General features: G+C 39.5%; 1 protein-coding gene across 6 annotated transcripts in view; it reads right to left on the reverse strand.

Moving 5' to 3' along the window:
- Window positions 1-27,595, reverse strand: part of LOC139121794 (repulsive guidance molecule A-like) — a 109,664-nt gene extending 82,069 nt beyond the window's left edge. Inside the window, exons 1-2 of one of the 6 annotated variants that reach the window (XM_070686966.1) lie at window positions 27,516-27,557; window positions 23,026-23,238 (exon numbers count right to left, since the gene is read on the reverse strand). The gene's annotated coding sequence lies outside the window, so the exon portion shown is untranslated. Of the gene's footprint in view, window positions 1-23,025; window positions 23,239-23,407; window positions 23,526-24,101; window positions 24,340-27,515 lie in introns of those variants that run through there. The other 5 variants (XM_070686968.1, XM_070686965.1, XM_070686964.1 and 2 more) reach the window with 5 other exon arrangements.
- Between the last annotated feature and the right edge of the window lie 298 nt (window positions 27,596-27,893).

Genomic DNA, 27,893 nt, shown 5'->3' on the forward strand with positions numbered 1-27,893 from the left:
TTTTTCTCTTTCATGAAAATTGAGCATGTGGTCCTTGCTTACAAATCTAAATTACCAGATACAACAGGCTTGGAATAATACCGCACTGTTTACCATGACTCACAATGTATATGTCCTGTTGTTATTTCTACAGTTGTAAATGCATCATGTGCTTGTAACCATGTGGCTAAGCTTTGCAGTAAAAGCAGTGAGAATATATTCTCTCCCTCAAGCATACGAATGAACAAACTGTTCATATAGAGTTAGGCTGAAAACAACATTGGCTACCTTTAGGACCACTTTGTTTGACCAGAAGATGCCACAAGCAACAAAGATTTACATCTCATTGCTTCTGTACATCCTTGAAGCTTATGCACCCCGCCCTCTGATTATGAGTCACATGCAGTTTGATAACAGTGCTGCCTCCCTCTACACCCCTTCCAAGGTGAAACAGTGATAATTCAAGTTGATTAGACTGATTAATGTTTCAAACTGTATCATCAGTGTCAGTGGCTACATAGTACTGATACACATGATTCATTGGTCAAAAGTGGTCACATGATTCATTTGCATAAATACATCGGCCTGAAAATCAATGCTGGCACTGGAATCTACATTGGAATTACTTTGGTTTAGCCTTTTTCAGAAATATTAAATGCACAGAGATTACATGAGCATTTTCAAAACCATACTGTAACACAGTTTGCATGTTCAGATCATAACTATAAATGATTTTAATGAAAATATTCACCAAACTTACGTTACACTATACCAGGAATTCCTGATAACTAGTAAGAGCAAGGATTGAAGATATAAATCCACTTCAGTTAAAACTGGCTTCAACTATCTGACATAAATCACATGCAAATTTTCTGCATCCCTAGCTTGACAGACTCTGACAGATGGCTGTCAAGTTGTTTCCTTGAACTTAAGTTTTTTGTAAGGACAAGTTTCCTCTTCCGAAAATCCTTTTTATCAAGAATGGTCACATTCAAGATTTACAACATATCTTTAACAATCCTTGATTTACATTCAACCAGACAATCACATGCAAGAGTGAGATTCCCAGAAGACACTGGACAATCAATGCGAGTGAATGAAATACAGTTTGCAAAAACCTAGGGAACCAAAGCTAGTGCAGAAATGGCAAGATAAACGGCCCATGTGCACATTTTGAAGACCTGCCTACTAAAGGTACAGATTAGCAGATCACAATCAGGTGCTAGTATCAGTGTAATTGCAATGAAAGTTGGCCCTCAATGGGAATAAAACTACTTCATTAGCATTGCAATCACTCCCTCTAACATACAGGGACATTACACATCACATCCCATGGGGGTAGGGCTCAACAATAGGGCTGATGAATTCTGATTGACTGGCTATCATTTCATACATCAGTATCTTCCTATTGGTTTACTCCCAGATCCCAGCAGAGTTATTATACTGTCATAACCGCAACATCCCCTCAATTTCCCACTGAACCGTATTTTTCATGGCATGATTTGTTCATATGGTTTTAGGAATTTCACTACAAAAAGGTAAATGATCTCCCATTACAATCCACAAAATTTTTTTTTCATTTTCTACCGTGTTTTAAATTTCACACACATAGTTCACAGCCCTGGTCTTATATCAATACACTGATATTGTGGACAAAGACATTTATTAACCCTTTTCCTGCCAAGTCGGTGAAAATCCGCTTGAAATTCGGTGTAGCTAGAATCTGAGCAGCCACGGCCGTTATCCTGCCAAGGCGGTGGAAATCGGGCTACTTTTTGGTACCCCCTTTCCTGCCTAGTCGACGGAACTACGTGTAGCAAACCCTTGCTCGCGCTAGGGGTCGTTCGAGGACAGGTTTTGGGCGAGGAACGGCGTTTGCTCTCGAAATGGGTTCACAGAGAGTCCAACGACAGGGAAAGGTGCGGAAGCTACCCAGCCAGTCCCCCACCCCGGTGGGGGACTGGTTTTTTTTTTGGGGGACGAGTAGCGTACTTGGCAGGTTAGCACGTTGACGTATTCTAGCGGAGTTTGGGGTAACTTGGCTCTGAGGCACTACATAGATTGCGGCCAAAATTGACCGTCTCGGCAACGCTAATCTGTAAGGCAACCGCCTAAGACCGCCTCAGCTGGCGGTTGCAATTTTTTGCCAATGGTGCGAGACGAAAATCACGGACTTGGTCCTGATTGACGGGAAGTGCGGACGGATTTGACGGACTCGGCTTGATTAGTCCCTGACATGGAACTGATCCGAACGGACTTGAGCGACATTTGTGAAGGGTAACCACCGCTTTTAACCGACTTGTTACCTTCTCGAAAAGACTACCCACTCAGATGTCGGACGTTGTCGCTGCACTTGGCTCTAGACGTTCAAGCCGTGCAACGAAACACACCGCCTCAGCCTTGCCATTCAGGAACATGGCCTCAAAATTTGATACCATTGTTCACCGACTTGGCGGCTGCGGTTAGGTGCGTGAACCGTTGTTCACCGACTTGTTACGCCTATGTTGTCCCTGTGAAGTTTGGCTAACGGCCGAGTCTAACGGGAGTTGGCAGACCTGTGTTTGGTTTATACCGTAGTATGACCGACTCAGGTAGAGGTACCTGTCGGTATATTCCGAGTTTTACGCACTCGGGCGTCAATGACGGGTCGTCATCACCGCTGATGACGTAGACGTGCTGGCCACGTTATTTGAAGGAGCCATGTTTGCCCAACGGACGAGGCCGAGACAGCCGTTGACAATTTGGCATCCTTCATCTTTGACCGCCTTAGTTGGGTAAGCCGCTCGGCAGGCGACGGTTATGACCTAAACAAGCCGCTGAAGCACTGTTCGTTGCCGTACAAGAACGAGACGGCCAGTCCATTACTGCTTAATGGGCAATCTGTCGGGTTGGCTTGTCACCGACTTGGATGACAATACGCCCTGCGCAGGCGTACTTAGAAGGGACATGAGGTTAAAGATACGGGTTTCCCACCCGTACTAAACATGGGCTTGGGCCAACGTCCTTGGGTGGCAGGTGCGCATGCCACGTACCCAGCTGGACGGAATGTCAAGTTGAGATGCTAATGACATTGACTATGTTATGCTAAGTGCTCGAGGGATTTGCATCGCAAATGAGTATTATTAGCATATCAAATGGTGCGGACAGGCAATTTACATGACGGGTAGGAATGTCAGCGCCGGTTGGTGGACTGATTGCCGTAGGTCCATTATAATAACAGGTGGATGCATATATTAACACCCCTGCGTCCAATCATGTCCAGGGCTTTGTTTCCCTGTGGCTTTAAAAGGGAGGGACCTGCTAGTCTGTCGACACTGTTCCAGACATGAGCTTGACGGACCGCAAAAGTTTTCTGAAGGCGAGCAGACGACTGAAGCTCAAAGATGCAGAGTCTCCGGGCGGTAGTGGTAGCGATCGTTGTGATGTCCCTAGTAAACGTTCTAAGAAGTCGGGCAAGAAACGCTCCCGTAAGGCGAAGCCATCTCCGGCTGAAAAACCCAGTGGTAAGCGTAAACGTAAGACCGATCGTTCTGCCGACGAGGATGATGACGGGTCACCGGTTGCCAGTGGTTCTCACCCGGCTGCTCCGGGAGAGACTACTTCACCTGCAGAGACTACATCTGCTCTTGTGGGAGATACTTCACCTGCACAGACTACGTCTGCTGCTGCTAGTGAGACAGTGAGTAATGAGACGGCTGATGCCATTGGTTCTCCCCCGGCTGCTCCGGGAGAGACACCACCTGTTGCTACTATGAGCCCTCATCCTGCGTCAGGAGAGGTTCCTGTGCCCAGTGCGAAAGAGCTTGAGTCCTCGTCATCAGCAGAGGCTGCCGAGCCCGCTCCTGCCATAGTTTCGTGTGCTGCGATGTCCCCGCCGAAAAAGATAGTGCGGAGGGTTCGTTATCAGGATAGCCCACCTGATTTTGAGCCAGATATGATCCTTGATGCCGCTACGGGCGAGTTCAGGCCCAGACGCCCAGACGACGGTGATATCACCGCTGAGTCCGACTCGGAGGTTGACGAGGATGCGGCAGAGGACGATGACTTTTATGACAGGCAGTATGTAGGTGAGGCAAGCTCTGACGACGATGATGACGTTGCTGCTGTGTTGGCGGAGGACGACACCCCTCCTGTCTGGCGTATGTCGGAGACTACCGATGCTAATATATTTGAGGAGACCGATTTTGACCATGAGAGAGGACCGACTTTCACCTTGCCCAGCCACGCCCGTGAGCTCGATTACTTTTTTAAGTTTATTCCAGCTACACTGATCAGATTGGCCAAGGACGAGACTAATAAATACGCCAAATTCCACCAGCGACATATCGCTAGGAAATAGATAAATACTGGCGTAACGCTGACTACCGAGAGGTGCAGGCGTTCATTGGCGTCTTAGTCTGTATGGGTATCGACCGTAAATCATCAGTGGAGGATTATTGGTCTAGCGATCCCTTTCTGAGAAACCAGGGTATTTCTACTGTGATTACCCGCAGTCGCTTTCAGCAGCTTATGCGATACTTTCATCTGGCAGACCCAGAGAACGATCCACGTCGTGATCCTGATGAGGCACGCCGCCGACGTCGGTGTCAGGAGGATCCCCTGTATAAAATCAATCCATGGATGGAGCCCATAGTTGACCGGTGCGTAAATAATTATAAGATGGGTAGAGAGATCTCCATCGACGAGGGCATGGTGCGATTTAAGGGCCGTTCTAAATTTAAGCAGAGATTACCGCATAAGCCTGATCGAGACGGTTTCAAGATATGGCAGCTGTGCGACTCCACCACTGCATACATAGCTAACTTTGCACCGTACCTAGGTGTGAAATATCGGGATCGGACTGATGGGAGACGGCAGGAGCGAGGTGTGGTGAAAAGAATTACGATGGAGCTGGTCCAGCCATTCTGTGGATATAATCACAGCCTATTCTGTGATAGCCTGTTTAGCACGGTCGTTACTGCTAGAGAGCTGATGGAGACCGGATCTACATGGTCGGGAGTTTTAACCGCCGTAATCGTCGCACCATGCCCCCTCAATTAATTCCGCCGGGTAAGAGGAAGCGCCTTCCTCTGTCTGTTGGGGATATGAAAGCCACGACCAGAACGGACTCTCGTCTTAACATCACTGCTTATCAGGATAGTAACGCTCAGGTGCTGATCTTGAATACGGTCTATCCACCCTTGGAGTGCGTGCCAGTGGGGGAGGGAGACGAGCGGCGACAAGTGCCTCTGTCGCTGTATAATTATCGCCGGTACATGGGAGGCGTCGACCGAGCCAACCAGAAGCGCAAGTACTTTCACACTGGGCGCAAGAACCACAGATGGTGGACATATCTGGCATGTTACCTGATTGATGTTGCCCTGGTAAATGCATATATATGCTTCAAGCATGTACACCCTGATAGTAAGCTGACCCATAAGATGTTTCATCTGCGTGTCGGGAAACAACTCATTGGCGGTTATTGTGGGCGATCGCAGCCCAGTGTGAGAGAGGTCGAGGCCACTGTTTCTCTTGCCTCGTACATCAATCCACAAAATCAGCCGATGCACGTTGTCAGCCGTTTGGAGGGGCGGCAGAAATGCTGTAAAGTATGTAGCAGAGAGGGTAAGACCACTGCGAGCGGACGACTGTCTGAGACGTCCAAAGGATGTAGTCTGTGCGGGGTTCATCTTCACGAGGGCGAGTGTTTTGCGGCTTTTCATCATCGCATGATGCTACGAGGTAAGAGGAGCATTGGCGTGCAGACCTCTACTCACACAGCCCCGACGACACCCATCAGCAAGAGAACCCGACGTAAATAACGGACAGGGGACAGCTTCGCCTAACAGTGGCTTGACTGTATTCTTAACACGGACCATGATCACATTTTGAGCACGGTTGTGCCGTTTGTTTGTGCTTTACGATCCCGCTGATTGTAAATTGAAACACGGATTATTTTGTACAATCCCCCGATTGTAATCTTTGTAACACGGACCATGCACTCGGACGTCGAGACAGACTCTGAGATTTATTATTCGGCATAATGTAAATTATTCCCGAATAAAATACTATCTATGGATCGCATATTTTCGTTTTGTTTTGTTTAGACGGATTATTTTGTACAATTCCCCCTATTATAATTTTTGAAACACGGATCTGCCACCCCGACTGTAATTTTTGAAACACGGACCATGCACTCGGACGTCGAGACAGACTCCGAGATTTATTGTTCGGCATAATGTAAATTATTCCCGAATAAAATACTATCTATGATCGCATATTTTCGTTTGTTTTGTTTTTACCCCCACTTTCGTTTTTGGCAGATCCGTAAGGACGCTATAGTAATGGATGAACGTGCGTTGTATCACGTGGGAGGGGCACAGCCCAACGGAGGCTGTGCTCGTGCGACGTAGACGTTGTACCAACCATCTGTCGTTGGGGTTAGTGCATAGAGCAGTTGCACTGTCCAGAGCTAAGGTGGTACAAAACTGCACCTTAGTAACAACTGCACAACTAACCTGTTAGGAAACGGTAACACTAACGAGCTAAGTGTTCACTGAACTGGCCAAACTACGTACACGCCTTCCTTCAATGGCGGAACTATGTCGTTGACACTACGTCAAAGCAGACTGCAATGTGCGACTCTTCCAAGTCGTTCAAAGTACGTGGCCAAGTGACACAACCCAGGGGAAACAGGACAGGTTTGAGGGTGCTCCGCACCCATAGCACTAACCCCTGGGTCTTCTACTAACCCACGAGAGAGGTGACGTTTCCCCGGTGTGGCCGTGCGTGCCGGCGAACGAGCTTTACTTCCGCGAAAGTAAGCTAGAAAAGGGCATAAAAGTGCACGTCCCCCGGGGCAAACAACGCCCGTGACCTCGTCATTTTCTGGACACAACCTCATCAGCGGTTGCCCCTCTATACGGGCATGCAAAATTTTGAAGTCTAACACGTATATGGTCGGTAATCGTACCCCGAAAATGCGGTATTTTCCCGCCAAATGCCTGGCAGGAAAGCGTGCAGGAGAGCCTATCTTCTGTAGACACGGAAAAGGGGGCCGGTTTTGACCGACTTGGCAGGATAACGGACAGGGGCGCTCGGCAGGAAAAGGGTTAAATCTAACTGTAACATATTTCATGACAGTATAAATGTAAGGGGATTCTTGCTGAATTTTTCCTTGAAGCAAGCGCATTAGGACAGATTTGTTGCACGACTGATTACATGTGTTTTTTCATACAATAATAGTATAATGCTTTGCCTTTGGTTATACAGTATTGTTTAGCAGGAAGGAAGGTACTTACACGAAGAGGGAAAAAAATTGCCAAAATTTGCAATCAGAGTTCATACAAAGAGTAGGTTTCCTTCCTGAAATACCCCCCAAAACCCTGTGTTTCCTTAAGTTACACCAGGGCACGTGATCCAACTGATAACTGTGATCTTTAATATCTTTGGGAAGGCACTTACATCATTGATAAATGTTAACTTTTACAGACAGCTAGCTGCAGTGTCTATAATCCATAATTGAACATTTACAGATGATTGTAATCAACAGTAGTAAGAGATAAGCTTGTCAACAATGAATTCTTGCCATTTATGAATCATACATGTACTTTGTATGGCGGCCAAACTTAAGCACTGGCTTCCACAAACTCAAAGCAGTGAAAGAGGAAATATCTAGTAAAATTTAATTGGGACGTATTTATCATTGGCAAAAAGCCACTGTGATCATAACTACAATGGAAAGTTAGCAGGGAACAAGTCATTCTTTGAGTTCCAGTTTCATTGTTAACGGCCTATGTAGAATAAAGCTAAAGAGAAAAAAGATTTCTGAATATACATGTACTGTAACATATACGCGCTGCTTTACTCTATAGCACACACAGGTGTGGCAAAAAACTGCCAAGGAGCACAGCTTTCTGGGCCTATCTACTACATGTGAGATGATCATATATAACAGCTGATAATAAGAGATCACAGTAGCTGATGTAAAGCAAAATGCAAGTTCAGTACAAAGTAATACCAGTGTATTGTACATTTGTTGCTATGATGAGATAATTATATCATCATATGATGAACTTATTTGTGGGATGTTTAACATTAGCATTTAAGATTCTAAGTGAAACTATCAATAATGACAGAAAAAACTCATCTTTAAATCAATATTGACTTACAGATATTAGAAAGACAAGTTAACAGACAAAGACAAATTGTTGAAAATATTGTTAGGTATAGGCAGAGTGTAAAATAAAAATTTGCAATACATATCTCTCAACAATTTCTAAAATTATATATAGTATTTTATATGTATGCAAGCACTGCACAGGCTGGTTTTACACTAATAGTGCTTTTAAAGGTGGATATTGTTTGTCATGGCACTGGTTATGACTGCAGTTGATAAGCCCTGCTTTCATGTACCTCAGTGAAGTCTGTCAATGAAAAAATGTCAAGTCTCCCTGTGAAGACTAATAATTATGTCAGCATATTATACAAAAGTTACATTATTTAGGGCAAAACAGATTGCCATTGAGATAGACATCAACAAAACCAGTTACATTAGCAGGAGGTACACCAAAACCAAATATTTCACATAGAACTGTTCATTTTTTAAGTAAACAATATCATATGGTAATACACCATAGTCCCAACAAAAAGATTCCTTTCCTGGCACTTAGTCATTTGTTTACTTATTAACTTTTAATCTGAATGCCTTAAGCATTGAAACAATGCAATTTTTTTATTGGTGTGGTCACAGAGTGTTTCGCTTTTGCCAAAGTTTTCAAATTTATAATGGGTGATTTGATTTTGAAAAACTGAAATTTCCCATGACATGATTAATAAAATGCTGTACCTATGTAGGCAAAAAAAAATCCAAGGTAACAAAAGTACTAACATAATTTACTGTTTTTTGACCTCGAAAAACATATGGGTTTTGACCTAGACTTGGTGCCCATGAAACAGAAGATAAAATAGAGGCGACATCAAGTTGCTTCACAAGAAGAGATTGTGAGTTATCTTTTAGACAATATCAAAGTAACTCACGATTTGTTGACTGATAGCAAACTGTTGACGATGGTTATCCCCAGTGAAGCCTGTGCACAACTGTATACTAAGGGTATCACAATCAGCAGTACCTACACAGCATTAGATCCTCACATACGCACAATGTGATTGTATCAACAGCAGACATACACTTCAAGTTCACATTCATGGCACAAAGTATAACTGTTGCAATTACTATTTCACTGTTGTACAGCACACATATGTTCATTCAGTACCAACCACCCTCATCCTATCAGCATGAACACACACATATCACAATAAAATACAACATTGAGACTTTGTGATCGCTCACCCAGCAACAGTCTCCCCATCCAGCATGCGACAGCTCTCTTTGGCAAACTAAATTGTCCAAGCACAATCTGCTATGATAAAGACAAATCAGTGTGAAGCTGGCAGCACAGCTACAGCTTCCCTGAGGCTAGGATGGTCTCCATAAAATGATAAAATGTCAGCCACCCAAAAAAAAATTAAGCCTAACTGAATGCTCCGTAGATGTCTCTCATTACAGAGATCTCTTCCATCAGTTTTATTTATTAAAAAGTACTCAGAAATCAGCATTAATATGCAAGGCCTGATCCAGGAAGTACAGCTTCCCTAACACCATAAAAATGGGTGCATATATTGCGATATTGAGATTCTTGCATATGCACTGCAGGACTTTTTTTGTCGGGCACAATGAGACACACATTGATATGGCAAAAAACAGACAATTATGAGAGCTGCACATAGGAAATGCACCTCCCATAAATCCAGAGCTGTAGTGATTTGGTGCAATAATAGGGACTTTAAGCAGCTCTCACACTTTCTGCTGTAACATTTGTCACTCTTTTTAAGCGGATAGATTTATGATTCGGCAAAGCACAATTCACTGTGTTTTACGTTCTGTTAATTTCCTGTAAATGCAACGTTTAATGAAAATGTAATTTCACGCTTTCTGTGAAAATCTGACACTTGACAAATCTGCTGATCAAAATGAATGGTTTCAAATACAGAGAATTAAGTCTGGCAATATTGATTGATTTCACGCACCAGGTTGTAAGATAATTAACTGTCAGGAAAATTCATATTTTCCGCACACTTATCAATTAGAGACGTTCATTTATAATTAAGTTTGTGAAAACAATATCCCAAATATAATTCTAACACATTACCCACTCCATACCAAACACAGATCTCAAGTATTACCTGTTAGATTAATTACATAAGGTACATGTATCATAAATAATTTTACTAATTTTATCCCTAATTTAACTAACTTCAAGCACCGATTGAAAAATGAATTCATTTGCAGTAAATTGATGTGAATATCAAACGAAGAAACAACACAAAATTGAGGGGGGAAAAAAGAGGTTTCATGATGTGAAATTTGTGAAATGCATATATACGTAAATGTTTAGAGATCTCCTGCTTGGGCAAATTTAGCAGATTCTTCACAAATGTATTAACTTATTAGAAGCCAGAACTTTTCTAACATTGGGTGGGCTTGTAAATGTGTCTGCAATAGCTTATTTCAAAAACTGTGTCTATCTGGACCATTTCAAGTGTGCAATAGCTTATTTCAAAAACTGTGTCTATCTGGACCATTTCAAGTGTGAAGAAGATCACTTGTGCTAATACGGTTGCCATCTCAGAGAACTCTGATCATGGAATGTTAGATGGAAACGATAGGGATAAAAAGAACTCTTTTTAATTTAACACACACTATTAGATAATTTTTATGTACAAGACTAATCCCTTAATTACTGTGTGTTTTCTTTGCTTGTTTCACAGGCTGGAGCAGGCAGTGCATTGCCCGGCATGGCACTGTGGTTGCATCCATCACACAGATGTCAAAAACACCTGGGCAATAATGCCTGCAACTGACTTCTGATATTTTCCATCGAGTGACCAAACTCATGTTAAACAAACGGGAAAAATAGATTTATTGTCAATACTTACTGAAAATATGGCTCAACTGCATACATGTGCGCTGTACTAAACAGTTATTAATCACCAAATGAAGGTTTCAGATATCAGAAATGAATCTGTCAAAATTAAAACCATTTCATGATGAATTGAACACATAAAATACACTGACTATTATCAAAGGTAGAAGGGTAGGTACATTTCTCACTTCTATATCCCAGAGGTAAGGCTTTCAATACATTTCTCATTCAGATTTTTGTATGTCTGGTAACACTGCTATTTGTACAATGTATTGTGAATTCTGATCAACAGGCATAACACATTTCCATGCCTGGGGTGTCAGAGAAGTGTCTTCTGGGTACGGAATAATATCCTTGATGGGAGAAAATTGATTAATGAAAATGATAGGAACCCTTTTTATTGAATTTCAGTTTTATTATTTCATTATATTAAAAAACACACATAATCATTGTAATGAGTAGGTGAATATAATATTATGGCTGAGTTTCATTACATAATTAGCTTTCTACTGACGTACTGCATCCCTTCATTCTTTCTTAAGATTGCAATCAGTTGAATGATGAATATGATGAATTTCGTTTTGTTCCAACTCCAAGGAAAGATAAACATAGGGAGTTATAATTTGATTGTATTTAAAACTTGATATTCACGGAACTTGACATTGCTTGGAAGTAAAAGGTACAGCAGCTTTTCATCCACTTTATATCACATGGCATAGTTGAAAACTATTGAAACACCCTTCCCCATGCTTTAATAAGTCACGAAATGTTTCATAGTCATTAATGACTCCCATTCAATAGATATTTTAAAAATTCAAAAACCTTATTTAGATTAATGGTGGTCATTTTTACATTACATTAAAAAAAAACTTGTGGAAAGTACTGTAAGTTGCAAGTCCACTCTTTATTCAGCATAAATCTTAGACTGCGACTGAATGAGAGAAATATTGTTCATTTATTTGACTAACAACTGTTTTTCAGTAGTATTACTTCGCATGGAACAACTGAACAGCATGTCTAGTTGCTGAAGAATGACATATTACCCAGTATTTGAGAATTGTTTGTTGGTTTCAAGCACATGGAATATGTTGGTAATATATCTTTCTAAAGTAGATGCAATGGGTAATCTGGTGCACATGCCTGTTTGCTATTAGTATTTTCAAATTTCATAAAATCATTTCAACTTCTTGTACACCTAGCTGCTTAGCCAAAACAACCAAATATGGCATTAGATAACTGTAAATCAGTGTCCAAAAGGGAGATTTTATGGGACGGGCCATCCTGCCCATATTTTTTATTAAACAATCTATTGATACGCTGATAACCATACATAAGAATACATTTTTACTACACAATTACATGCAAATTATGTGTTATTATATCAAAAGGCCATCCCTCTGTCTCTTTCAGAGCTGTGGAGAACACTGTAAAGTATAAAAACTTTCAGGTCTTGCAAATTTCTTGTGATGTTCAAGAGTCATCTTTGTTTGTTTGTTAGTTTCTTCTTCTCTATTCATGGATCTAACAGACACTCCCAGCTTTGATATGCTGGAGGCAGAAATGTTGGCACTACACTGTTCAGCACTGTTTAAGGGTCATCAATCATAAAAGCTGACACACTAGAAGTATTATTCCTTATTTTTGGTGTAAATCCCCCTCCCCCCTCGAAATGAAACTCCTTCATGCGAAAAACTGGTTTCAGGAAAACTGTGTTGTCTATTACCGGTATGTATAGAGAACATCAACCTGTCTTTCACAGACAGGTTGTGCAAAATGTTCGCATGGGTATTGATAAACAAACAGTTTTTTTTTACACTGTTTCGACATTCGAAATAGTGTGTATTCTTCTACCCAAGTTCAAATTAATTTATTTTGTTTTTTAGTATGTCGTAATCTGTGTCCCATTTTTTCTCAATGAATGTGCACAGCAAGTACTGCATCAGAGCCATATAATCACATTTAGTTGAGTCCACACATTTAAAATCGCACACAAGAACATGATCTGTGTCTGTATTGTCATTCTTTCTCTTCTGTTGTTTCATGGTCTGATTTAAATCTGTTTAATAATTTTTCACAGCAGAATCCTTAATGTGATTTTCACGCACGCAAAATGCATTGAGGTCTTACGCCCCTACCCCCACCCCCACATCCCCAAACCGAGAAATAGCATTTCTACATTCTAGTTAGTACTTCAGCTTTTTATGATTGACGGTCCCTTAGAGGTACAATTAGATATTCACATCGCTTGACATTCAAGCTAAACTTACAACTTGTAAACTTTAACTTATATTATCAGATAGTACAACAATACTGTGATGGTGGAAGTTATCAGCAGGTTCATTACAACTAAATTCATGCACAATCACAACCATGAAATTAAAACTACACTGATATGTTTATGTTTAGAGGGTGTAAGTGGAGTACTGTGTCTTGATATGCATGATATGAGAGCAAGGCTCCTGTCCCTCGTTCCCCTTGTTTCATATAAATTGCAAACAGCCCTCTGTGGCTATAGGGTCTCCATGTTTTCCAAATGAGGACACTGTTTATATACTAACTTTGTCTTCCCTTGTTGACAGTAAAATTTTTCGGAGTTACAAACTGTAATCATATGTATGGGCTATTGGTGCAGACTTCAGAGTTCAGACTTCTCCAAATTATTTAACTGAAGGAAAAACAAGAATTGTACCTGCTGTCTTTTGCTGAAATTACAGTTACACTGTGTGCAATTTTCATATTGCCAGAAATGTGATGGCATTGTAATATTCAAGTTATCAGTATATATGCAAAGGAAAACTTAACGGTGTTTCCAAATATCTTGCAGTACAAAGACAACAGAGAGCTTGAAATTGGCACTCATAGACAAAAAGGACAAAAAAATAAAAGAAACTAACTATTGGCCCCCAAACATATTCCATATTTTGTTTGTTCTTTGCCTAACAACTTCATGTAACATGCTGGTACTACTGACACTTTATTATGGCTTGAATAAGTCTTTTCTTTATATAGTTACTTTGGTCAAACAGCAATAACAAACACGAGGGTAATTCTCAGACAATAACAGAGATAATTCCCATATACCAGTCACCACTGTACCCTTTTTGATCAAACTTCTAATCTAATGTGAGTGCATCATAAAATGCATCTCTTTTTGTTCTTTATTCAAGATTGTCATGCAGTGCATAAGGGAGAGCCCAGAAGGAAGAAAGAGCCAGTCTGCCTTCAGCTATAATATTTCAAGTCAGAAAAATAAACATATCCAGAGGGCAAAGAAAACACCTGTGATATGTACTGACATCTCTTCAGATTAGACAAAAACCAGCACAATTCCACGTCTTATTTTGTTTTGTTTTTAAATTTTACAGGATAAATGCATAATATTCCAATATAAACCTTCAAAATACGGAAAGGTGCAATGTTGATTGTCAGTAGCTAATGAAAACATAAAATTAACATAAGATTTTAATGGCCACCAAATGGGTACATCTTGACTTATTTTCAATAAAAATAAGAAAGTATTGTGCAATTTCATCATACTGAAAGGAGATAGGCCTAGGAACCTGTCAACTAAATGTGAAAGCTGTTAAACTAGCATTTTACTAAAAATGTGTTTGGACAAAAGAGAAAAGTGACCTAAAAATAAAATGCACATATAATAATAATAATACATTGCTTTTCACATATCAAAATTAATTCTTAGGAACTCATCAATACCTTTGAAAGCTATTACATCAGCACATGTTCTGAAAAATATGACTTTAGACAAAAAAGACAACATTAGACCCACATATTTATGTATCCAACTTTCATCATCATTTGGACATATTTTAATCAGGTCATCCTAAAACCTACTGGTATAATCCAAATTGAGACCAATACAATAAACCTTTGACAATGACATAGTCCCACTTGTAATAGGAATATTACTCTTGATGGGCAGGGAAATGTGGTCATTAAGAAGTATCACTGGAGTGAATATGTTGAGATCTATTAGCACATAGGTCTATGTCGTTGTTCCCAATTTGAAACACATGAGGAATGTCTAAGTTATGGTTCTAAATCGGGAAAAAAGATCAGACCTCTAGCTGTATTGGCCAGCCAAGAAATACATATGCGCATAATAAATGAGGTACAAGATGTGACATCTTAAGGTCTAATATTCTATCAAAATTGGAGGGTATAGAACTTGTGGTTACTGAGTTATGCATATATATGTATAATCAAGGTCAAAGGTCATTGAGGTCACGTGACATTTTGAAAAAAAAATTGTATTGCTAATTAATCCCTATATGCCAACCAGATATGACTGAATTGCCTCGCGTGCACATTTTGTAAAGTACTTCTTGGGGTATTGGCTTTTATGACATTACATTGTTTTTATTCCCGAAATTAATCCAATCTATCTAAATTTGACATTATCCCCACTGTATTACGCAATGAAAAAAAAGAAAAGAAACCATTTGAAAAATTATGATCCAACAATATCTGTCGATTAGTGCAAATGGCTGAGCAGGCTCTTGACTGGCAGAGGTCGCGTTTGCGTATAAATTCTGCATATTTCACATAAATTGCCATGTAGAACGAGTTGACCTACTTCACAGTATCTCAATGCGCCCAAAAACGATACAATCATCTGTGCCGCGCCGTGTAGCAGCAAAATGAGTTCGTGACCTTTGAAGTACGCGTTTCAAAAATAAATACCCATGGAACCTGCTCACCACGCCACGCAACTCATGTACAGCTGACTATGGTGCACTTGTCAGGCGATGGTCGATGATTCTGGTTATTGCCTATATATGTCAAGTTCAATGCCTAATTTACGGAAACACGAACTCTGTCTAGTGTATTCGAAGCTCTGCGTACAGGTTGTGCACACGGCCTCTACCACGTGCTGTCCTGTGGACAGTGTGGTACAAGCCGTCGGCCTACCACTGTACCGCCGGGAAACGCAGACCTATTGTACGCAGGAGCTAGCCTACTGCTGCTGATTTAACATCAATGCCAACATGGAAATCTCATGAAAAATTTGTCATTGTTGGTTCTGTAGCTAATACAATCTTGAAAAGCAACTTAAAAGACACAGACTGTCAATACGTCGCCATAATATTATGCTGATCTCAGGGGAACCATGCCGGAATATAAATTCGCTGACACACACACAAGATTGAAAAGTGTCACTCTACATCTCATTCTCAGAGAAAATGCATTGATCAAATATTATGACGCTTCGATAATCTAGCTTTTGGTTCGCTATGTCCAGAGTAACCCACACGATTCTTAAAGTCAAACGTCGACACGACGACATCAACAGTCAAAACTCAAGATTAGCGATCAGCGCGGCCGAGTGACTGAATTCAGAAATCACTTTGTGTAAAATGTTTTAGTATAGCGCCCTCAAACATACTTATTTAGCCTCCCATAGACTTATACAGGCCACAAATTTTCTTTTACTCATAACTTGATGAATTCGCAAAGCACAACCACCAAAAACTAATCAGTTCTTGCAAATTTGAAGAACAAATTGTGTGCGAAATGTGATCGGAATCTGCCAAGCCGTTTTTGAGATATCGTGCTAACAGACAGACACACACACACACAGAAACGCCTAAACCATAACCTCGCTGCGCGCATGCGCACGCGAGGTAAAAATCACACCTCTAGCTCTATTCGCTTGCCCAGAATTAGATATGTGCATAATTAATGAGGTAAAGCCTGTGTTGTCATAAGGTCTCCCATCCTACTAAATATGAAGGACATAGCACTTGTGGTTACTTATTTATTGACATAAACGTATATTTTAGTAAAAGGTCATCGAGGTCACATGACATTTGGTCAAAAAATTTCTATCCTATAGTTATCCCTATGTACCAAAATCAGACGTCCAGCTCTATTGTTTTTCTCAGAATTAGATATGTGCATAATTAATGAGGTACAGTATGTGGCGTCATAAGGTCTTCCATCATACCAAATATGAAGGGTGTACCACTTGTGGTTACTGAGTTATGGACAAATATGTATATTTGAGGTCAAAGGTCACTGAGGTCACGTGACATTTTGTCAAAATATCTGAGATATCTGCGTGAACGGATGGACTCACGTTGGACGAACAGACAGACATGACCCAATCTATAAGCCCCCTGGACTTCATCCGTGGGGACTAAAAACTGTGTCACTGCATCCTTTTTGCAATATGAATACGATGAGAAACTAAATTTTTATTTTTCTTGGCCTTATACTTGGGAGTCTATGGACTGCGTTATACATGGGAGTCTATGGACTGCCTTATACATGGGAGTCTATGGACTGCCTTATACATGGGAGTCTATGGAGGTGAAAACTAAAAGTCCTCTAACACAACCAAATTTGATCGCATTGTGAAACAAATCGACGTGCATCTGTATGGGGTAGGTACTATCCTTGTGCAAAGTTTATAAGAAATTGACCAGGGCATGTCTGAGATATCTGCGTGAACGGACGGACGCATGGACGCACTGACGGACGGACGGACATGACCCAATCTATAAGTCCCCCCCCCCCCCCCGACTTCGTCCGTGGGGACTAACAAACCTTTGACAAAAAATAACCCCTAATAGACTATAAAACCTCTTCAAAATATAAACATGCAAATTTAATACTAATCTGAACAATTATTGAATGCATTGTCCCAACAAACATATAGACCAATTATCATACAGATAACTGCCATCAATGGTATTTTTGAAATGTATGACAAATCATAATTATAATTTTTTTCATAATTCTGCAAGCCACATGTATAAGATTCCACTCAGTTCAAGATAATCATCCTAACGTTCCATATCCCAAAGCTGGTAACATTTGGTGGAACAATTTTTGGTTATGATCTGCATAAATTTGGTCTACTGATAAATCGATGGACAGGCAGATGGACGGACGGATAGACTGATGGATGGATACACAGACAGAGTGATACATATAGACTGGCTGATGACATAATATACCCCTAGTTTGCCACGGGGACCAATAACAGAACTGCTAGACATATTAAAACTGTAGTACCTACAACCCCAAAAAATTACACAGTTTCTTCCAGGTCTTCTTTTACCTAAAATACAATTTGTGTGACGAAAATGATCATTTCACACACAAAAGGTTGTCTTCTTTGAAAGTTGAAAATCCCTTGAATACATTTCACAAGTATTCACTTGTTTCAATAGTTTCAATGAAAAGACAATATAACCAGCAGCAATAAAAACAATTCTGGGTGATAGAAAAAGAGTAGTTATCTAATTGAAAAAGATGGAAAATATTTTCAAAAGATGCAATATCATAACATTAAACATCATCTCATCATGGGAAACATTTCTGAATAACAATTACCAAGCATCAGAAGACATTTGGGCTTCAATACACTAAATTAATCACATGCATTGCAGGTGCTGAAACAACATACAAGAAAATTGTAGTTTTTTACTGTATACTGACCAGTACAATATATAAACTAGGCACAGGAAAGACAATCACTTTTTTAATTTGATATATTGCTGTGCTTGTAAAATTAATTTAAGATAACAAATACTTTAAAAAATGCATTACTTGCATGGAAGGCCCAAGGTTCAATTAATTATACATCACAACACCCACAGGCCTACGCTTCATAAGTATCATTTGGCAAAAATTAAAATGTCTGCCAGACACTCTATGTTGGCTCAGAAGCCGCACCCCCCTTGATTTGAATTTTTTTTAGGTTGCTCAAGGAAGACAGATTAATCAATAGTTGAAAATAAGGATCTTCTGAGGATCTGAGAAAATTACTATGATCAGTCACGCTCACTAATACATGTCCTGACCAATCACAAATTACTATTTGTTATACATTATTTATTATTATTTGGCAAATAAATGAATCAACATTGAACGAGAAGTATCTACTTTGCAGTTTTGGATATTTTCCTTTCCTGAGTTGTAATTTTTTTTACATTTTGAACTGCCCTTACTTCCACCTTCAAGTTGGGTAGGCAGGACTGACTGCAATTATGGAGAGAAATGCACAGGATGTCAGTGAATAAACAGCGGGGCCTCACTTTTTTAAATTCAACCAGTGAATTTTAAGCAAGGCAATGTGTCAGACATGATCATCCTCAGCATACAATTTAGATCTAAATTTAGGATGAAGCAGTGAATTTGTCTTTCTGATAGTGCAAACACTTGGTAAAAATTACAGCAATTGGGTAACTGTTTACAGTAATAGCTTTGTTTGATCTTGAGGTATCTTAGAGTTGTAACTGTCCACTTGCAAGTGATATAGAGCTCCTTTTGGAAATCATGGCAAGGTCACCGATAGCTGATACACCTTAAACTGAGTTCAGTAAACTAACTTCCTTGTGTCAAGGATAAACTTTATGTATTGACTGAAAATAGAAAAGAAGTTTGAAGAATACCAATTTCTAATGCTCAGGGAAACAATAGCATAAATAACGTTGTATACCATGTGCCCATTGAAATATATGAGATTATGCAGACTTAATTTTAAAACAGAATGTTATTTCTGTTCAGCTTCTACTTTAAATGATCAAATTACGTCTGGCTGTCCTCAAGTTGGGTACATTTTATGATTTGACAAAAACCCACTGTGCTAAGGTTGCAATATTTCAGGTTTATGAATGTGAAAATATCAACAGTGGCACCACCAACACGATATTACAATGCCCACCACAACAGTGCATTAAATTAATTGTAAGGATGAAAGATGTGATTAAACCTCCAATCCAAGTTCTCTTTAAGATCCGTGATGTGAACCAGATTGAACAAATATTGTCAACACAATCTGATTTGGTGATAAGTGATGGAGTGCCAGCAACATTTACTGCACTGCTCCATTATTATCAACTGTACATCACATTTCTGATTTTCAGAACTTGAAGATACATGCATTATTTACATTGCCTCCTTCCTGGCAAGATTGGTATTGTTCCTGCTACAATGGCCTACTATCTGATATCATTGACAACTCACTTCAATCTGCCTGCCAAGGTAACAATATCGCTGTACATGCATCTTCAACGGAACATATAAAAAGTTTTTGTTTTGAAAAATAATGAATGAACCCATGATGAATATTCAAAACAACAACAATACTTGATCTAAATCATAAATACAGTTATCATAACATTTTGATTTTGTCAAGGCGTACAAAGTTGTCCTGTCTATTATGTGATTATGATCTGTTTGTGGTTACATAATCATAAGGTCACACAATTACATAAAACTGGTTCAAAACAACAATATACTATATTAGCTGAACATTAACTAACAAAGCTGACATTCAACTTACATGAGATTATTAAACAAGAGTTATATTTTGTTGTGTTCATCTCATGCACTAAAATGATTTTCAAAACTGCAAAGACAACATGACAAGAAATGGCACACAAGATCATAAACAGTGCTACTTAATTTTTTTGATAACACTGTGTTGTTCTTGTTGTTAATCTGCAAAATGTCTCAAAATTCTGCATATGAACATTAACTTGTTGTCCACAAATACATGGTCCTTCGGAAGCAATTTAAGAGAAATCTTTGTATGACCAACTGTACATTTCAACACCAGGCTCGATTCACAGGATAGCAGCATTCAGTGTTTGTTCAAAAACATCAATCCTCTTTGATAGTGATTTGTTTCACTCTCAAACATGATTGTATAAAGCAACTTATTACAAGTGACGTTTTCCATTGCACAGGGGTTTTCACAGCGCTAGACAGCTTACTGCATAGGTTTAAAGGATACTTTGTGTAAGCCTGCTGAATCTCAAGAATGATACACTATCTAAAGAACAAGAGTCGGTAATCTGCCATGCAAGCAACAACATTTGAACTGCCCTGTGGATTACTACATAACAGACACAGTTGCAGACTTCTTTTATATCTACATGTCCACAGCGCTTTTGGTTATGTAATGCCAAACTAACTGAACAGCATATTGTGCAAAGTTGGACACTATGTACATTGTACGTATTCTAAGACAGGTGAAAACAAGAGTGACTTTCTAATTTAGTCCACAACAAATAAAAATTTGGTCATGCTATGAATGCTGTAGGGGACAAAGCATAGAGAAGTAGATATAGGGGATGGATCTCAGATGAGTACAGCTTGGCAAGAAATCTAAATTAGCTGCCAGATCAAGTCTTTGCAGTGAGGTTTGGTGAATTTGATGAGGAAAATTCCCCAGGGAATCTGTTGACCCTTCTACCATTACATTCAAGGCTTTATCGTCCAACCTGCTTTCTGATTCTGAGAACCAAATGAATGACTGCAAGGTATCAGAGGATAAGTAGAACATATCAAAAATATCTGTATCACAGCACAGATAAGAAAATGGAGCACACCTGTAGTAAAACCTGTGATATTACCTTTCTCCACACTCCATGCACTTTGAACTAGAACAGTACTGACTGCTCAAAGTTGCAAGTAATTTAAAATAACACAGCACCTCCACAACATGAGGTGACCTTCAGATAAACTGGATGACAGAATACTCCAACATATTTGATTCAGACACATTGCACACAGACATTAAAAGACGCTAGTGGCTCATTTATTTATGCAGTAGAGAAGGAGAGTAAACAGTGTCACAGTCTTGTCAGCGAAAATTTGACCCTTTCGACACCATTTGTGTGGGATCAAGACCAGTTTTAACAATGTTGCTGAGCCTTGAACACCAGAAAATGGGTGAGGGATAAACACCAGAAAATGGGTGAGCAGATAGGATTTTAGGGTGGGGTTCTTTCTAACTCTGTATTGTTCAGATTAAACTGCGAGTTGGAAACGTTTACTTTCACAGAAAGTGTAAACCATGTATCCAGAACGACAAATCAGTGACATAAACATGATCTATGAACAAACTGTGCAATTAATGTATTGAAATTTACTGTAATGAGTGGACAAGGCACATGTAAATTGTGTCCAAATTAATTCACAACCTCTTGTATCCACTGTTTACTTGCATTTAGTGTAATTGTTTCGTGCTGCAAGTTTGGTTATTGTGGCAAAGAAAACTGTAATGAAAACCATTAACTTTGATTACCTCGTTCACAAATCATAGGTGACTGAAGAAGGCACATAATTGGTTTGCAGTGCTACTGTATCATTGAATGATGAATGTTTTCAAAGTATTTGACCACACAGGACATTGTTGACAACAACCATAGACTCAGGAAAAACTATGCAATAATGCAGTCCCTCTATAACATATGGCACCCTGAGCTGAAATTTGTCTTCTGTTTTAATTATTTACATGACATAATTGCCATTAGTGTCACAGAAAGTTAGTGCTAAAGGCAGGGAGACCATTGCACCCCAGTCAAATTCCGTCTGGTATGCAATTACAAAGCAATTGCATGAGGGGATTTGCTTCGGAAGTGTGAGGAATTGTTACAGTAGTGCTCAATCTGTTTACTTGAGTTCCTAAACCTTATTGAAAAACAATGGTAATTGGTAACATAGCTTTGCATAGGTATCTGTATTTCAACTGCAACCTTTGCTGAAACAACAATGAAGAAACACAAGGCAGTACTGAACCAGACTGCACAGAGCAGGAGTCAAAGACAAGGGAACATAGTTTGGCCACTGCCCTGGCCAAACTGCATTCTTAGAGAACATAATGCCTATACCAAACAACTGTGATAAAAGGATCCCTAACACTTGATGTAACTTTCACCATCGGATATAGTGTGTGATACCAATCCACTGGAATGCATTACACACTTTTACAGAGGCCTAGCTGGTAAACTTTTTAAAAACAATGTTATGCTGCCTGTTCTGTTATTCATTGGTCAGCAGTCGGTTCATCAGCCAGCATAATCTTTACACAAAAGATGAACAGTCAGTGAACAGCAGGGAAGATACAACCCTTTTTATCAAAATATTGTGGTATGTCCCTATTGAAGTCAATCGTATGGTGGGCACACACACTTCAAAATGGGGGATTATGACTTATGGGATGTACAGATGGCACATCAAGCACAAGTATTCAATAGGAACAGACAGGAAGCTATTGCAAAACAATATTATCGACTATTAGACTACACATAAATCTGTGAAATACCGTCAAGATGTGTCGCCAAGATGTGTCGTGTTGAGCCTACTTGACATTTGAAATCCCTCTTGATAGCTGACCGGACATCGCAACTGGCAAAACACAGTGATGCTGGTACTCGTTGCTTCGGCCGTTGATTCAGCAACACTCAGACTTTAAATTCAAAGGTGATAATGAAGTAGTGATGATTACATTCCAAACTCTGAATTTATGATCGTGACTCTGTATTGAAAAGAAATGACGCCAAGTATTTCAATAGTTTTGGACGCAATCTTTGAAGAAACAGGAAGCGACTGACTTGCACACAACCGACAGGTGGAGGGAGTGACTGAATAACGGGTTCCAGCCTTCTGGCAAGAGATCAGTTGGCGTTCAAGTGATTCTAACATACCTGATTGCTCACATTCACTAGATGATCAGTCAGACTGCATTTAAACAGATCATTGCTTTCCCTTCTCTGTCATCATATCAACCAGCACATAAATGCTGAAGAGTAACTTGAAACCAAACTCCTTGTCCCTTTGGACGTGACTTCAACACAAGAATGTTAATTTAACTTTGACCTTGCGCTGGGATGTAGTTGCTTGTTCTTTTTTCATCCCAACATACAGCACCTGTCATCCTTTTGTATCCTATTCTTTTGAAAATTGTAACAGTTCTATGCTAGTGACAATGTCGATGCGATGAATAAGAAGGGTCCCTTTGATGACTGATACAGCAGCCAACAATGACCCAATCGGCCTTTTGACATGTTACACAAGCATTCAATACATTGAATAATGTCAAAACACAAAAAGAGGTTTTCTATTACAAATTGCATGGCCCTACTAAAAACAAAAGACTACCATGTCTTTACAAGTTAATTGGCTTATTGTGCACCCACATAGTTTACTAAATGTTCTCAGCCATTAGTAATCAGTAAGGACACAGTAATGATGGCAGAATTCCATAAAAAAATTTCACGCAAGTTTTCAACCAATCCTTGCAACACAACATCATGGCGCTGTTGCAATCCAATCTTGCACTTTGTTGCCCAATATTTATGAAAACAGCTGTCATCACAAGATAAATAATAAATACTATACCTTTCAACACTGGTCCTAATATTTGATTCATGTTTCTGACTCAGTAGGAAAACAGTCTGTGGCATCATTCTTTACAGTTACCGTTGCCAAACTTTGCAAAATCAGTACCAAGTTTGCAAACCCATTTACCCTTAGCAAATTCCCTGTCTGACCCATTCCTTTGGGCCTGCATGGCGTGGAGACACTGCTTGGGGAGATTTATTTATTTTACTTGTGCTGGGTGTACACAGTTAATCAAATGGCAGACTGGGGCAGGGTAAATGGAACTTATCAACATCACAAACAGAGCAGCCTGGATACCAAGAAGAGGCACAACCAGGGGCCGATGCCATAAATCAACACCACGTTAACCCTGATTGGTTAAAACCATTGCCACTGACCTTTGCAGGTCTCTTTTATTATTATTTTCCCTCTACAAATAACCAACCTATCCAGTGTACACTGTATGGTGGAAACGTGTCAAAGACACTTTTCACATTTCAACTGCAAGTTCAATGTAACTAAGATACATTCTATTGAGATTTACAATAGGATTTAATGCAAAGATGCCGGTTACACACAAAGTTCATCCATGTTTTATCGCTATCTGATATCACAGTCTAAAGTTGATCCAGTCACTTAAAAACACACACATGGACTAAAACTTTTACCAGTTTCTGTGAAAACTTATTTTTATGTATACTGAGCGAAAAAGTGCATCGTACAACTACATCTTTACAGTAAATACACTTGACATTAACAAAACCATTAGAAGAAAGTTTCAGCTTGTTTTCAACTTTCAACTACTACAAATTGGGGTGAATTTACTTTGCTGTGTCAATATTTGCCCATATCACAATTAAACATCAATTATGCCACAATTTCGCTTTCAACACTCAAATGAACAAACAACCATGTGAAAGATACCACATGAGCTACATTGTAAGTCATGGTGAACTTTGCCTTCCTCAAATAAAGTATGAAATGTTTTTCCTAGTTTAAGTATATTTGGTAATTCATCTTGCAACTTGCAATTTACTCAACCCAAGACAAGATTCAGATCCTGTTATTATACTATTTTTGAAGGTATCTACAGAGACAGACCCTTCAAATCACAGTTGGGAAATCACTGTGTGTAGAAACACACATAAATCACGCCTATAACAAATTAGCATCTGCAACTTGGGGCAGAAGTTAATGCAAAATGTTTCCAAAGTTATATCCTCTGAGACTTTCTTTCTTGGAACAATGACGTAAAGGGTACACTTTATTTTGTCAATAATCAACATGGAATTAGCATGCTTGAATCTCCAGAGAGATGATAGCTTATGAGTAAACAGCCCTGATACTGATACCTCCTGGCTAGCTAATGTGTTAATCAATGAAATGTTTCATAGATCTATGGATCACTTGCATTCAGTAAAGTGAGTGTACACCAAACTTGCAAAGTTTTTATCCAGCTTTATATATTTGAAAATTTTCTCTATTTCATATTTTACTACAAAGCGTATTGACATACTGAAAACCCAGTGGAACAAAGGAGGAGAAACATACAGCAATTTATGCACCTAGTTCAAATTTGTTAACCACAATATCCAAATACAATGGCTCATCAAACTACATGTATCTCTGAGAAAAACTGAACGCAGGGAACATTAACATACCATAGAGGAAGTATTGTTTTACACAACTGTCATCACAACATCCCTTTGTAAAAATCTGTGTTACATTTTAGCATCCTTTCTGTAACCCCACATAGCACGCAGCTCTGATTCATCCAATCAGATATAGTATGAGTATCGCTAACAGCTAAAAATTCTTTGTTGGAGACAAGCACAGATTTCCCGATGGTGTAATAGTAAACCTACTTACATTATCAGCATTGTTAGTATTATATTTGATGGACATGAAACAGGAAAGTTTATTCAATTATACTATTCTGAAAATAGTACAGCTTCCTATTGGATCCAGTTTCATGTTTCTCTGACAATATGATTTGAATTTTGATATTGGATTTCCTCCCATTAAATCACCTCTCTCTCTATATATACGGTATATATATATATATATATATATATATATATATATATATATATATATATATATATATATATATATATATATATATATATATATATATATATATATATATATATATATATATATATATATATATATATATATATATATATATATATATGAAAGTTTAAACATAACTAGAGTAAATGTATATGCACACTTGCACACTGGTAATTTGCAATGGAGCTGCAAATAACATAGATATAGAATGTATTGGAGGCAATAAGTAATAGATAACAGAGATTAACCTTTATTAGAGTGAATCACAGGAGTGTATCTCGGTGAAATTTGAGTCTACTCTTGTATACCATTTGAAGGAATGAGTTGCTGGTTTTGGCACATTTGTCTTGGAAAACAATAACACTACAGTTCACTGTCAGAACATACACATAATCAGCAGGTATTGAAATCAAGCCTTGGCCTTCTCTGTATAGCCATGGTCCCTCTGATGTAGGTTAAATGAGAAAAGTAATTGAAAAACCAACGAGAATTTGACTCGGACAGGTTTTGTTGAGGTGAACTGTTATGTGTTTAGATACAGGGTAAACTTTATGTGCTGTTTTTGGGTAAGGCTGTCACGCATGGACTGTTGTGGATGGGACACAGTATTTTCAGCTATGATTCCTCTGCTGCCGGGAGACAAGAAGGAGTTTAAAGGGCCGCTCTCCATAGCAGGAATACCTCCACCACAGGAGCACAAGAAACTCGAGAAAATTATCCGTTGGTTGATTACGTGGCCACTTCCAATGTCATGTAAACACGTTTAAAACGATCACCAGCTGGCCATGACTACACCAATGCTTTCCTAGATGTTGCCACGTCCTATAGGCCACTTTGACGGAGTCTACTAAAATTGCTCGTCCACGATAGACCAACCTACGTCTAGACACACTGAAGGGAGACATACTTACAACTTTTGGGGGCCAAGGCATGACAGACTACAGTTTTTGAAAGAGGGTTTCCCGCCCCTCCAAAATGGCGTCTTTGACCTTTGCACGATGTATCAGTTTACTGTAAAATTTGGTTAAGGGCTAAATCAGTGTGCAGGAGCAAATATGACTGTCTGCAAGAAGACACTTTTGAGATGACCCGACTTACTCTACGGTCAGCGCAATACGCGGACGGAGACGGCAGCAGTAAAAAGTTCTATAAACAAACAACAAAGGCTGAGCTGTCAGCTGTACCGTAGCACTCAAGCGAACGACACCAAAAAGTCTAACTTTTCGGGTACAACTACAAACTTTCGGCCAGACGCCGAAAACTTCCAAGACCGGAGGAAAACAGCTAATCTTTTGTTAATTTGGAAAAGGTTGTTCGAGAAAGTGGATAAAAAGAGTGAAAAGTGGGAAAACTGACCTCGAGGGTTATCCTATGCACCTCCTCAGCTCCGCCATTTTGACGCTGAACGCTCATGCGCAAGCGTGCAGCATCCCACAATGCTCAACAAACATGGCAGCCTCCTGTGCATCAACAAGGCAGTCGGTACCGAAAAATTATTGTATGCAACAGCAGTTTCACTGACGCATTGGTGACCGTATTTAAAAGAGTTATTCTCGGAATTACTATACTTCTATTTATGTTTGTTTTACACGAAAACGTGCCAATGTTTACACTTTCTGCATTGGTCAGATGTGTGACTGACAGTGACACACGCGTTGCTGACTGAGTGTGAATGGTTTGGCGGCGCCATACGCACCCGGCCCGTGACCACAGCTGGAACCACAGCAAACTGCT

The sequence above is a fragment of the Ptychodera flava genome, chromosome 21 (genome assembly GCF_041260155.1).
Source record: "Ptychodera flava strain L36383 chromosome 21, AS_Pfla_20210202, whole genome shotgun sequence".
Lineage (NCBI taxonomy): Eukaryota > Metazoa > Hemichordata > Enteropneusta > Ptychoderidae > Ptychodera > Ptychodera flava.